Source organism: Botryllus schlosseri, chromosome 13, assembly GCF_051294905.1.
Source record: "Botryllus schlosseri isolate E-star chromosome 13, Bs_hap1, whole genome shotgun sequence".
Lineage (NCBI taxonomy): Eukaryota > Metazoa > Chordata > Ascidiacea > Stolidobranchia > Styelidae > Botryllus > Botryllus schlosseri.
Window position 1 is genome coordinate 13746879 of NC_137248.1, and position 11953 is coordinate 13758831.

The 11953-nt window shown below is 39.0% G+C and overlaps 1 long non-coding RNA gene across 2 annotated transcripts; it reads right to left on the reverse strand.

Moving 5' to 3' along the window:
- Positions 1–1856: 1856 nt before the first annotated feature.
- Positions 1857–8005, reverse strand: LOC145453646 (uncharacterized). 2 transcript variants are annotated; one of them, XR_013919859.1, is made up of 5 exons: positions 7930–8005; positions 7303–7410; positions 5093–5111; positions 4486–4602; positions 1857–3890 (listed from the first exon to the last, which is right to left on the reverse strand). It is a non-coding gene; the product is annotated as an uncharacterized LOC145453646 (long non-coding RNA). The 2 variants fall into 2 exon arrangements; XR_013919857.1 differs by lacking the exon at positions 7930–8005 and having other exon boundaries at positions 7303–7901.
- Positions 8006–11953: the final 3948 nt, after the last annotated feature.

Below are 11953 nucleotides of genomic sequence, written 5' to 3' on the forward strand. Positions count from 1 at the left end.
TTTCATCAAAGATAGCCAGTGCCAGGTTGACGTTCTGCTTGTTGTGGCTTTTTTGTTAGCTTTGGAGCCATTCGCAAATTACACTCCAATTGCAATGCAATATAACCAGCAGGGCTAATAATGGATATATCGCCACCTTTGATATATAATGATGGAAAGGAAAATCTCCTAGCATTCAGTAGATTGTTGCGAAGGTTCTGCACCAAATGAACGTTGTCATAAAATAGATAGATTTTTGTCTTGCAACTTGGATGACTGATGAACAACTCGGAGTTTGATCCTAACTGTGATGACAGTATATTGAAAGCACGAACGTTGGTGCTGTGGTTGTCAGAAGCAATACCTCTCGCATTAAATCCTAGATCCGAGATCAGACAGCTTTTGCGTTAACGAGGCACCTTAAACTTGTGTTTCTGGTTAAATTTGTAGGACTAAAGGAAGCGATTTTTCAAGTCCATTGATCATTATCACTATAACGCCTTGGCAAATATTTCCGTCTTCATCAGCACCATAACATTTGCCACCATGATATTGCACAATTTTTGCAGATACATTTCATCCACCATCACAATGACATCCTCAGAAATTTCCATGGCCTTTGAAAAATCAACAGTCCCTTTAGTCTTGTTCGCAAACAGCTCAAAGATGGCATAGGGAACATTTCCAAAAGTGTCTTGTACGCTTGGCAAGAAATAGAACGTAAAAGCAAGCAGTACCGGATCATAGTGCTAGATGATGCCAGAGTATTTCCAGCCTTGTGGTATCTTAGATTACGCAGCTCCTCTAAAATATCTACTTCGGGATCCGGATCAGTTAGACTATCCAAATAGCTTGGGAAGTTTAGTAGCTCGCATTTCCTTTTGAGCAGAGTATTCTTGCTTGTGCGGAACCATGTTGGTAAAGGCACAGGTATCCCATTATGTTGCATCTGCACCCTCAATTGACGTCAATTTTCATGGCATTCTTGATTTTTGGAAAGCCTTCCAAACATAGCTCATAGTACATAACATGCTGATCCCCTGCTTGAAACTTTGGCAGATTTCACAGTAGTATATCCAAAAGTACACCCAACCACGCAGCACTTAAGAACCATCGCCTATTAACTACACTAGAAAATGAATATTAACAAATCAGCCTATATATCACTTTAAAATAGTATTCAGACACAACACCATATCCAAGCCTTGCAACAATTAATGAAATTCTATAGAAACAGTTACAATGAACATGCCTTCGTCATCATAAATGTCTTAGAACCAAAGCTACCAGTTATACAATTCGTCAAATAGACTACCGTATCCAAGACTATGTTTGCGAGAAAGCAGATTATGATACTATACAATGGAGCCGTTCGAACACGACGTTCGTCGCGTCAACTTGAACCGCTGGCACTGTCGAGGAACCGTAACCTGATTGCCAACTAACCTATCAAATGATAATACTGACCCTTAGCTCGTGAATTTGAATATACTCTAGACAGCGAAAGAAACAAGTGCAATGCGACGAACAGCAACACACGGCGCAACCCGCACAACTGCAAATGTCTTGACTTCTTCAACAACAACAACTACATCTGTATTCATCCGCACGAGTTTTTGCAGTGATATCAGTGGGTTATCCACCTGACTAGCAGCTCTTTTGGGACTAAAATGATTGTTTCCGTGTTAAAACGATATTCCATCATCTTAACACAATAAATCCCGGTCAGAATCCACTTGTGGTTTTGACTTGCGCGCTACTTACCATCTGCGTAGGTATAACCGTGAGATTTACACTGTTTCAGAGCTGGCCTCTTAATTTTCAGGTCAATAGGCAGACTGTAAGGCCGTGTTTTTAGTAGGCCATGGTTCACCCCATTAAATTGTTAGGTGGTCTATAGCAACAATGCTCAACCGATTTGGCTCAATTCCAACCAGTGGCAGCGGGGTTATTGCCGTCACGAAATTTTGGATTTGAATAAAATAGTATTTACGGTGAACGATTCCTTAATCATTTATGACTGTTGTGCCCACCGTAAATACTATTTTATTCAAATCCAAATTTTTGGAAATCAATAACTCCGCTTCGGCTGGTTTGATTTGAGGCAAATTTGGTGGGCATCGTTTCTATAGACAACCTTACAATTTCATGGGTGAACAGAAAATTTTGAATTTTTTACTAATTTTTAAATAATAAATAAATAAATTTCTTCTCCTGTAGCAATGCGGCTACTGGTTGGAATTGAACCAAATTTGGTGTTTAGGCTTCAATTCCATAATCTAACAATTTTACCAAGTAGCCAGAAGAATTTGAGAATAAAGATTCATTTTTAACACCAACAGCAAGCTTGGCTTGTTTCGCACTATACAGTTCTCCTGTAGCATTTCCAGGAAAACCCGACATTAGATTAGACTTTAAATTAGACCATAGAAAGATTTCATACATTCGATTAGAATTGGAATTAGAGCATAGAAACATTTCACAAATTAGAATAGCTTCAATTAGGATAATTAGACTAGAATACTAGCAACACCGCCTATATCAGAAATAACTGAATGTATTTTTGAAGATTCTTTCTGTTAGTAGTGTCATATGCCATTAGTAATTTTATATTAGTCGCGAAGATTCATATCGCAATTTTCAAGGTAGAATCCTCTGAAAATCTGCGTACCATACTTGACTATTTTTCCAACATTTCGTATTCTACTTCCACTTGGCGTAGTTTTGACTTGTATTGGGAACTGTTGCATCTACTTGTAATCGAGTATAACTTGAAGTTGGTATTTCTACATCGACTTGAGTAGCAACGCTGGTACCTTTGACCATCTCTGCTTTGGTTTACCTCATAGATGCGACTACGAAAGTTGACATCAGGTGTCATTACTAGGGCATTTTTTTTTGACATGTCAAAAAAGTCAAAATTAGGTCAAAATTGTAGCGTTAGGTCAAAATTTGTCAAAATTGTTTACAAAATTTGTCAAAATTGTTAACAAAGTCAAACATTTTTTGACCTCTGCATTTCGTTTGTATCGTAGATTTTGCGCTGTCGGTGAACTTATCATTTGATATTTTACAGCTTGTAGCCTACTTTATAGGCCTACCGTTGTAAATGGACCATCGTCTGCTCATTGTGAATCATAAAGGGTCAAATGAAACAAATATGGACATGGTTTTATGGTCAACGTACCACAATATCCTAGCTGAAGCAAGAATGCTTGGACATTGCATGGTTCTTATATCAAGAAGCGCAAGCTTGAAAATTGTGATATAGACAACATTGTCAGAATGAAGCAACACAGTTTGTCACCAGCAGTGTGCACACAACTTGAGTGTTGTCAGCCAACAAATGCTGCTGTTGAACGTTCTTTCTCCGTTTTTGGCAAGCTACTTAGTTAGGACAGACACTTTCTACCCGAGAATGTAGGAAAGGATCTTTCGTTGTACTACAACAGATTTTAATTATTTCCACCATAATACGTAATGTAACTACTGGAATTCTTCATAGGGCCTGATTTCGTTAAAATACTAGTTTTTCATGTAAAAATCTGTCAGTTTTTGAGCCAAAAACGTTTTTTCAGGCCAATCTACTTTGTAAGGACAGACAGTTTCAACCAGAAATGAAGATAAGTAGTACAATTTTAACATTATATGCGAAAACACCTAATTTGCATACGTGGGATCGAAATTTGGTCAAATTTCAGTTTTTTTAAGTCAAAAAAGGTCAAAATTTGGATTTTTTAGGTCAAAATCTTCCATGTTTTAGGTCAAAAAAAATTGCCCTAGTCATTACCAAAGTTGTCATACCTGCTGGCTTGATGACGAGTCTTTCAGTTTTCGCAGTAAACTTCTAAACTCGGTTAGTTCCTATGATATAATCTTGCTCTTGCAGCATGCAGTCTTTAAGCAGCATCCTAAAATTAGAAGAAAATCAGAGAAAGAGATGCATGGACTTGATTTAAATTTGACTACTTGATATTAATGCAAAACTCGAAACGTTTCCTAGTTGGGCAATATTGACTTTCAGAATGGATTCAAAGCGACCGCAGATACAGGTCTGATTAGAAAACCTTGACTTGCCTTAGCCCAGTGGTTCCCAACCTTTTTCGAGCCATCGCCCCCTTTTCAAGGTCAACACCGATCATCGCCCCCAAAATTTTGTGTACCGAAAATTGGGCATACAAACTGTAATCACCGGCGGGTTGACTAAAAAAAGGTCAAATTTTCGGCTCGATGTCTAATTTGACACACTTTTGTAACTAAATTTCCGTGGGTTGACTAAAAAAAAAGGTCAGCCGTTTTGACGCGTCATCGCCCCCATATCGCCCCTTATTATTTTCGCTCCCCGTCGCCCCCTTTGTCCGTTTTCGCCCCCCTGTCGCCCCCTTCGTCATTTTCGCTCCCCTAGACCGCCAAATCGCCCCCTGGGAGGCGATATCGCCCACGTTGGGAACCACTGCCTTAGCCTATACATGGAAATTTGCAAATTAGCTGAATGATAATGATTACCTTGGAATATAAGCTGTTTGATAACGATCCTTTACTGTTTCGCAGCATACGCTTCTACCATTAAATGTGACGTCGACTTGGTTGAAATTCCATGATATTAGCTTGTATAGCAGCATCCTAAAATTGAAAAAATAACCATGAGGCATACGGTAAACGTTTAGTTGACAATTTGGATTGGATTCGAAAGGCCCACGACATCCGAAATGTGTACTGATGTTGTAGCCTTGACTTGCTTTATGCTTGTAAATAAGCGAGTTAAAGTACAATTTTGTAACTATCCTACGCATAGTAGGATATTACTCGCCAACAACATATTTGATTTCACATTCACAGAGTAAGAGTATGCTACTAATAGCAATCAGTCCTTGAATCGAACAAAAAGCAGATTTGTGCATATGCACAGATCGTGTGTATGTCATATCATGAGTCAAGAAGTGCATATATTATGATTTGTTTATATTGATCGAAAGGATAGTTTGATAAACTTTGGCAAGGCTATGTTTGCCTCTTCATATTGGTCAAAACATTGAAGACCCATAATATCATTAACATTTACTGGCCCCAATTGACGGGGATCAAAAGCTTTCAGCAAATGTATATTGCTCACCTCAGATACCATTGCTTCATAGGGTAGAGTGGGGCAAAACGCCTATCGTAAGGGAGAAACGCCATAAAATCCTCCGTGTTATTCGAGTTGGTCTAAATTTCATAGTATCAACGCGAGATGTCGTATCTTATCCAATATGAATGTATGGGAAGCTTATGTATCGTTTATCAGCAGTAAAATCATGATTCATCCATGTTCGTCAAAATGCCGTTTTGCCCCATGGGTGGGGCAAAACGCACACGAAGGCGTTTTACCCTACTAGGTCTTACAATTTACCAACTGATACTCTGTTAAGGATTTCTTTTTCATTCGTATACAATTATACATGCTTACTAGCCCACTATAAATTGGATCCTGTACAAATGTTGCAACCCAAACATGTAATGAACAAAAAACAAGCTAATGAACGAAAATCTAAAATCAGACGTGCCAAGGCAAATATTGTGCTGAAGTCGGTCAGAAAGGTCGTCGTCCTCAGAATCGCAATTTGACAAATGAAATGACGATCTTCAAGCGTACATTCTTGATGTGTCCATAAATGGCAAATCAGACACTGAATCCATTTTTCCCCGGGCCTACTGTTACGGAACGGCTCAATGCAAATCAAGCAAGGCCATTCTTCTTCATCTCTTTTGTTTTTGGGTGGACATTTATCCTTAGGCACCTTCTCCTTTTTCGATCTCTTTGTAACCGGCTTCGGTGATTTTTTTTGCGGAGCGTTTTTATAAGGTGATGACGTAAGCACTTCTGAGTTTTCTGCTTTCCTGAACCTTTTTCGTTTTGTAGCTGATTTAACCGGCGAACATAACTCGTCTATAGCTTCCCTGGCCTCTGAATTTTTTGAAGTTGAAGCCATGGGAGTAGATTTAACGACCTCACAATCCGTGTTGCTGGTGGTTCCTCCCACTTCAACTATACTTGGGTCGGTAGTGGAGGAATTGTCTTGGCAGTTGTCAGCATTTCCGGCATGTGGGTCTGGCTCATCGGTCATTTCGGACGCGATGAAGTCTTCGTCCGAGAATATATCTTTATTGAATGGCCAAAGTCCACAGGCCCTGAAGCCATTGATGGATTTCTCTACCGTAGCACATCTGTTGTAAGCAACAGCAGAAACCTCGGCCATATCGAAAAATTGGACCCTCTTTCCTGGATTTATTACCATCCAATTGTCCACCGATGGATTATAACTAGATTTTAAAGATTTAAAAAACGTTTTATCGAGTATGGTTGCATTTTGTGAGTGCAGTGAGGTGGTAACGTCAAAAGTTCGATTCCGTGAGAACGGGCATAGTCGATTGCAGCAAGGTTTTTTTTTATGGCTATGGTGACCATCCAAGATGATTAAATGTTTTTCATCAATTGTGGGTTTTGCAATTGAAACGAAATGTTTTAGCCAAACTAAGAAACCTCCTTCATCGGTCCAGCCGTTTGCAGTGCAGTGGCCAATTGATCCAATGAGTGAATTTCTCATTAGCCCGTCCGCCATTCGTTTTCTTTAAAATATAACCATGTTTTTGTTCTGCAGGTAAATAATAATTGTAGGTTTTGATTAGACTGATCAGTGAACACATTTAGTTGATTCTCGATCAAACTCGTCAGAGTTCCTGTTTGAGATTTCACACTCATCTCGCGTCTTTGCATGCCATTTAAATAAAGAGTGATTCATTTACAGACCATAACCATTTAAAAAACACCTTACCTGTACTGTATTGGATATTATCGGAAATTCCTTATCAAATAACATGATTTTGATCTCCTGGGTAATGATACAAATGCGAATCACTTCAAGGGGTAAAACGCCCACTAGCGGCGTTTTACCCCGCGTATAGGGTGGGCGTTTTAGCAACGAGGCGCCATTTTTTTCGAAACACTACCAAGGTGGTTATTTTGTGTATCTGACGATGAAATAACACTAAAATCACATCGAACATAGTAGGATCCTAAATAAAATAAGAAATATTCATTCGGCGACCTCAATAGTTACGTTTCACCCAGTTATATTACGGTTATTTTTGTAAGAAACAAGTCAAAAACTAATAGATTATCATAAAACTCACCAAGTCCCCTTTCAACTTCAGAAATTAAGGTGACAGCTCCGTCTGACCATTAGGCATACTTTAGGCTATTATGACTCATTCAACAATCACTTTGTTTGGTAATAGCGATGGTGGGCGTCTTACCTCACAGGGGCGTTTTACCCCACTCTACCCTATGCTTCAGCCCTTTGCTGTTTGTATGTTACACTTGTTTTCTCATGAGGAGAAATCGATAATTTCATTCGTCCTCGCCCCAAATTTGCGATCTTTGCCCATGCAAGTCTGAAGTAGAATAGATAATATGTTTACCTTCCTACCATAACATAACATAATATATAATGTGTATATAGCTCAGTGATGATGACAGGGTGATAGGCCTATGAACATAGCTCTGCATAGTCAGTGGTAGGCTACCCTTTACACTTAAACAGGTCATGATGTGCTTTGGTAATCAATATAACGACAATCGAGTCGATTTTTTTTCAATGCACTTACAAACGATGTCGCTCAAACCCAAATTACCGTAGTTTATAATCATAGCTAATGCTGGACCTGTCAACAGTATCTCCATTAGAGACATTGAGCTACTGTGTCTTGGAGATTAGTATCGGTACTGGTGATACAACAATTTATGTGAATTCAATGTATCGTCACTACCGGTACGTTTAAAATTCCAACTTGCTACATATAATTCTGTTCAGTACAGCTGCGACACTGAATAACAGCAATCGGATCTGTACTGGAAACGCAACGGAACAAATGTTCTTTACTACAATAGTACAGATACGAAATGTAACTAACCATCCAGACATTTTCAATCTCGAAAGAGGCTTTCTTCACAGATTCGCGACGACTAATACGGTCAGTCGATAGCCAGCCATATACCGAAACATTTTACATAGCTGTAGTCAAACATAGCATCAGCTGTTCTGGTGACGACGGTTTGTATATTCCATTATGATGTGACAATTGACTCACTGATGTAATAACTATATTGAAGTTAAGGATCTCCGGAATATTTGTATGTATACCATAATTGATTTATCGGAAATATGGATTTGATAGCTGTGAAGCTGCAGATTGCATCATAATAAGCTTCAAAAAGTACTAGATTTATCTTCATAGATCGAACCATTGATACGATCCGAAAGCTGTATGCGAATTGTCGGTTAGGCTTAGTGTGCAATTCATAAAGCTACCAAATAGTGAATAACACATCAATATAGATATGAAAATAACCAGGAAACTTTGCCCAATTTAGTCCCTCTTTCGCCCAATTCAATGATTGTTCCGTGACGTAACCTGGTGTTCCATTCTAATTTGAATTCTTGCTACGCCCATATTGCGTACTGCTCGTACTTTGGCTGAAATTTCACCCTGTCTACTATAGTGTGACCGATGTATCTCAAGTGTGTGGCAAAAATACGACACATTATGAAGTTGTCACGATACTGGTTTATAATTTCTTTCATGTCACGTCAAATGCACAATTGTACATTGTACGTAGCCTATATGTACAAAATATATCGGGCCTATTCCGCACAGCATTAGTGTATAACCACGATATAATGCAGGTCAAGGGTATATAGAGCTGGGAATACTAGAAGGAGTTAAATTTCAGCCACAAACTTATATGAGCAGTACGCAATATGGGCGTGGCAAGAATTCAAATGTGTCGTATTTTTGCCACACACTTGAGATACATCGGTCACACTATAGTAGACGGGGTGAAATTTCAGCCAAAGTACGAGTACCGCAGTGCACGATAAATGTGAATTACAATATGATATTGCGGACTTAGCTATCATTCATTCATGTCAATGTAGCACACGAACTTATACAACCAATGCTTATTTGTCACTGAAGCTGAAACTATATGTGTAGGCGAATTTACTTGATCGAACCAGGTTAAATCCATAAAAACTGAGCAATGGAACATTGCCGAAGCCTACCCAAGAAGCCTTAAAGACATGGACAACAATAAAGTGGGCGAAAACACGCATTTTCGGTGGATAATTCAACCCCAAAGAGAATATGTCCTACACGACCTACAGCTAGACACAGCAGAGAAGTTCTCAAGTGCCCATACAATGATCAGTACAGTGATTCGACTGAATTTTTAACAAGAATGCAGACTTGCCGCACCCCTTCCTGCTTAACCAGGCTTCTGACCGACACAGACTTAAAACTTCAACAGTCAAGTTTTGTGGAAGCGGCTAGCGCGGATTGAATCCCCAACTTCATATTTGTCTGACAAAAGGTGTAATCTTTAACAATTCACCCCAAATGCCAATGCTTGGGGTGTATATCTTATGGTATATGTGTGTAGGGGTGTGTTCGGCTCATTTCCACCAATAGCTTAGGTGTAAATGACAAATTTAGTACCCAATAGGTGTGATGACCCAAAACACACCCTACGCTAGGGTGTGAATTGCGAAAACACATCATTTTCGTTTACAGTGTACTGTGTAAGCCAGGGGTGTCAAACTCAAATTACGTCGCGGGCCGGATTCAAACCTTCCAAATGCTCACGGGCCGCACGCTTTGCTTTTAACTTGCATACTTTATTGCCAAGCATATATAGATAATAGTATATTACAGTTGTATCACGTAAAACACCTTGATTCGCGAACAATGGAATTGACGATGATGATTGGCTGGTTGAATACCCTTATGAACCGCTGCTAAAACAATGGCGGTAACGACGATACAAGTTCACTTATTTCTAAGCTCCCTTTGCTTAAGTCGTAGTCTGGCGTCAGCCGTTTGTATGCGCTGTGAGGAATATATGAGAATATGAGATTAAAATGTAATGCAGACTTTGGAATTTGTTGTATTCTTATTATATCACGATTCAGGTTTCTCTAGATTCCGGGGACCTTTTATGTCAGAAAAGAAATGACAGCGAGACCATGCACTGATATTTGAATTATATTTTTTGTGGTAATAATATATTATCCATCTCAAGTTCATATAACGGGCCAGCATTGTCGTTTTCGCTTCTGTGAATAATACTTTTTGGCACATTTTTCCATAAAACTCAACTCAGTGTGCACTTTTTCGCCTTTTCGAAATTGGGTGTCAATGTCACTGATTTGTTCCTATAGTGGTAACATGTGTGAAACCAAAAAAACGTAGTCGGTGATTATAATGTGGCCTACTAACATACTCGACGTTTGTTGTCATGAGGGAATATTTAACGCAAGTAATTTCTTCAAAACAAATCAACATTTGTGACAAATGTGCTGGATAATACAAGCATTTTTCAATCAACTCGGAATGACTTCGCGGGCCGCATATAATCGTCTGGCGGGCCGTATGTTTGACACCCCTGGTAGAAACTCATTTTGTTTGCCAAATGGCCAATAGCCTACTGATACAAACGTATTGCTGTTTAAAGATGTTTTCTTGAGTTTTTTTTAATAGTTTTTTCTTCTAGTATGTTTCAAAACAAGGAATAAAACCTCATCACGGAATCCATTTTCTCCTGTGACATACATAGCCACTATTCCAGAATATCTTGAAGATGAACTGCTATATAGAAATGACTAGTCTGGAAGTGATAACTTCATTCAAAAATCTTTTTCTCAATTTTGGTGCTATATATGTCGTGATCGTGATCAAAGGTGTCGTCGGAAGCGTCAGGCGTTAATATTACATTACCCGCCAGCTACCTTTGTGGAAATGGATTTATTTTCGGCGCTCGATCATATCAAATCGAAGGCGTGAATTTTCAAGACACGGCCACATATTTCAAGAAATAAGAAATCCAGCTTCAGAAGTCCTGTCGAAAGTATAAAATTCTATCCATATTTCTACATATAGTAAGATATTATTTTCCAGAACGGTCATTTTGTTGCTGTTTATCACTAGCCTTGAGTTGATATTTGAACAAGACAGATGACGGTTGCACGATAATGGAGCTAAATTCGAACTAAAACTTGAGGGGGTCCTCGGAGGTCTATCACGGTACAAAAGGGGTCCGCGAAGACAAAAAGGTTGAGAACCACTGCTTTAGCTTTATTAGGCTGAAGGTAGTATTTGATGTTCTCTTCATCATATTCTCATATGACTCTTATTGAAAAGGACGCAAATCGTTATTTCACATTTTTTTACTCAACATTGGGATCTGCCGCCATAGCCAAGGGCTTATATATCATGTTGGGATGGGTTGTAGCTAGAATCAGAACCTAAACAGCATTTCATCCCTCAGTCCAAACGTTAGTCTTTGGCTCCCATAGGGTGACATTTTCAAGTTGAAGACTGAATTTCGCCAATGATATTGGTAATTGCATGATATTGTTATTAATTTTTAGTCCCCTCTCTACCCCCGATGGTCAGATTTACCTGTAGAGCTGGGGGCACGTAATTCATAATTATACCGTCTGGTATCCTGTTATAACTACTTTTAGTGTATGTTGTTAATTCATGACCTCTGGTCTGTTATATAATCAAAAGATTTTGTTGTATCCCAAACGTAGCAGACTAAAAGAAAAACATTCGTGAGACACACACACAAATTCTCATGTCTTTAATGCTCTGTGGGTACCCGGATGGCATTCGCATTGTGGGCTCAGATTGTAAGGACCAGGCTATTAGTCACGCCCAGCAATGTGGCTGTTGACAAAGGAAACATACCCTAAGTTTCGGCCGAGGTCTTTCTTTCGTATCTCACTTCAGGAAGTCGCGTGTTGGTCGAAACTGCATATGTGTTTTGATGTGTCGTGACACGATATTTACCGGAAGCTAAATGCCTATTTAAGCAAACATGTTTAAAACAAGGCCCTTGTTTAAAACATGTTTTATAATGTTTTTTGTTTTTTGT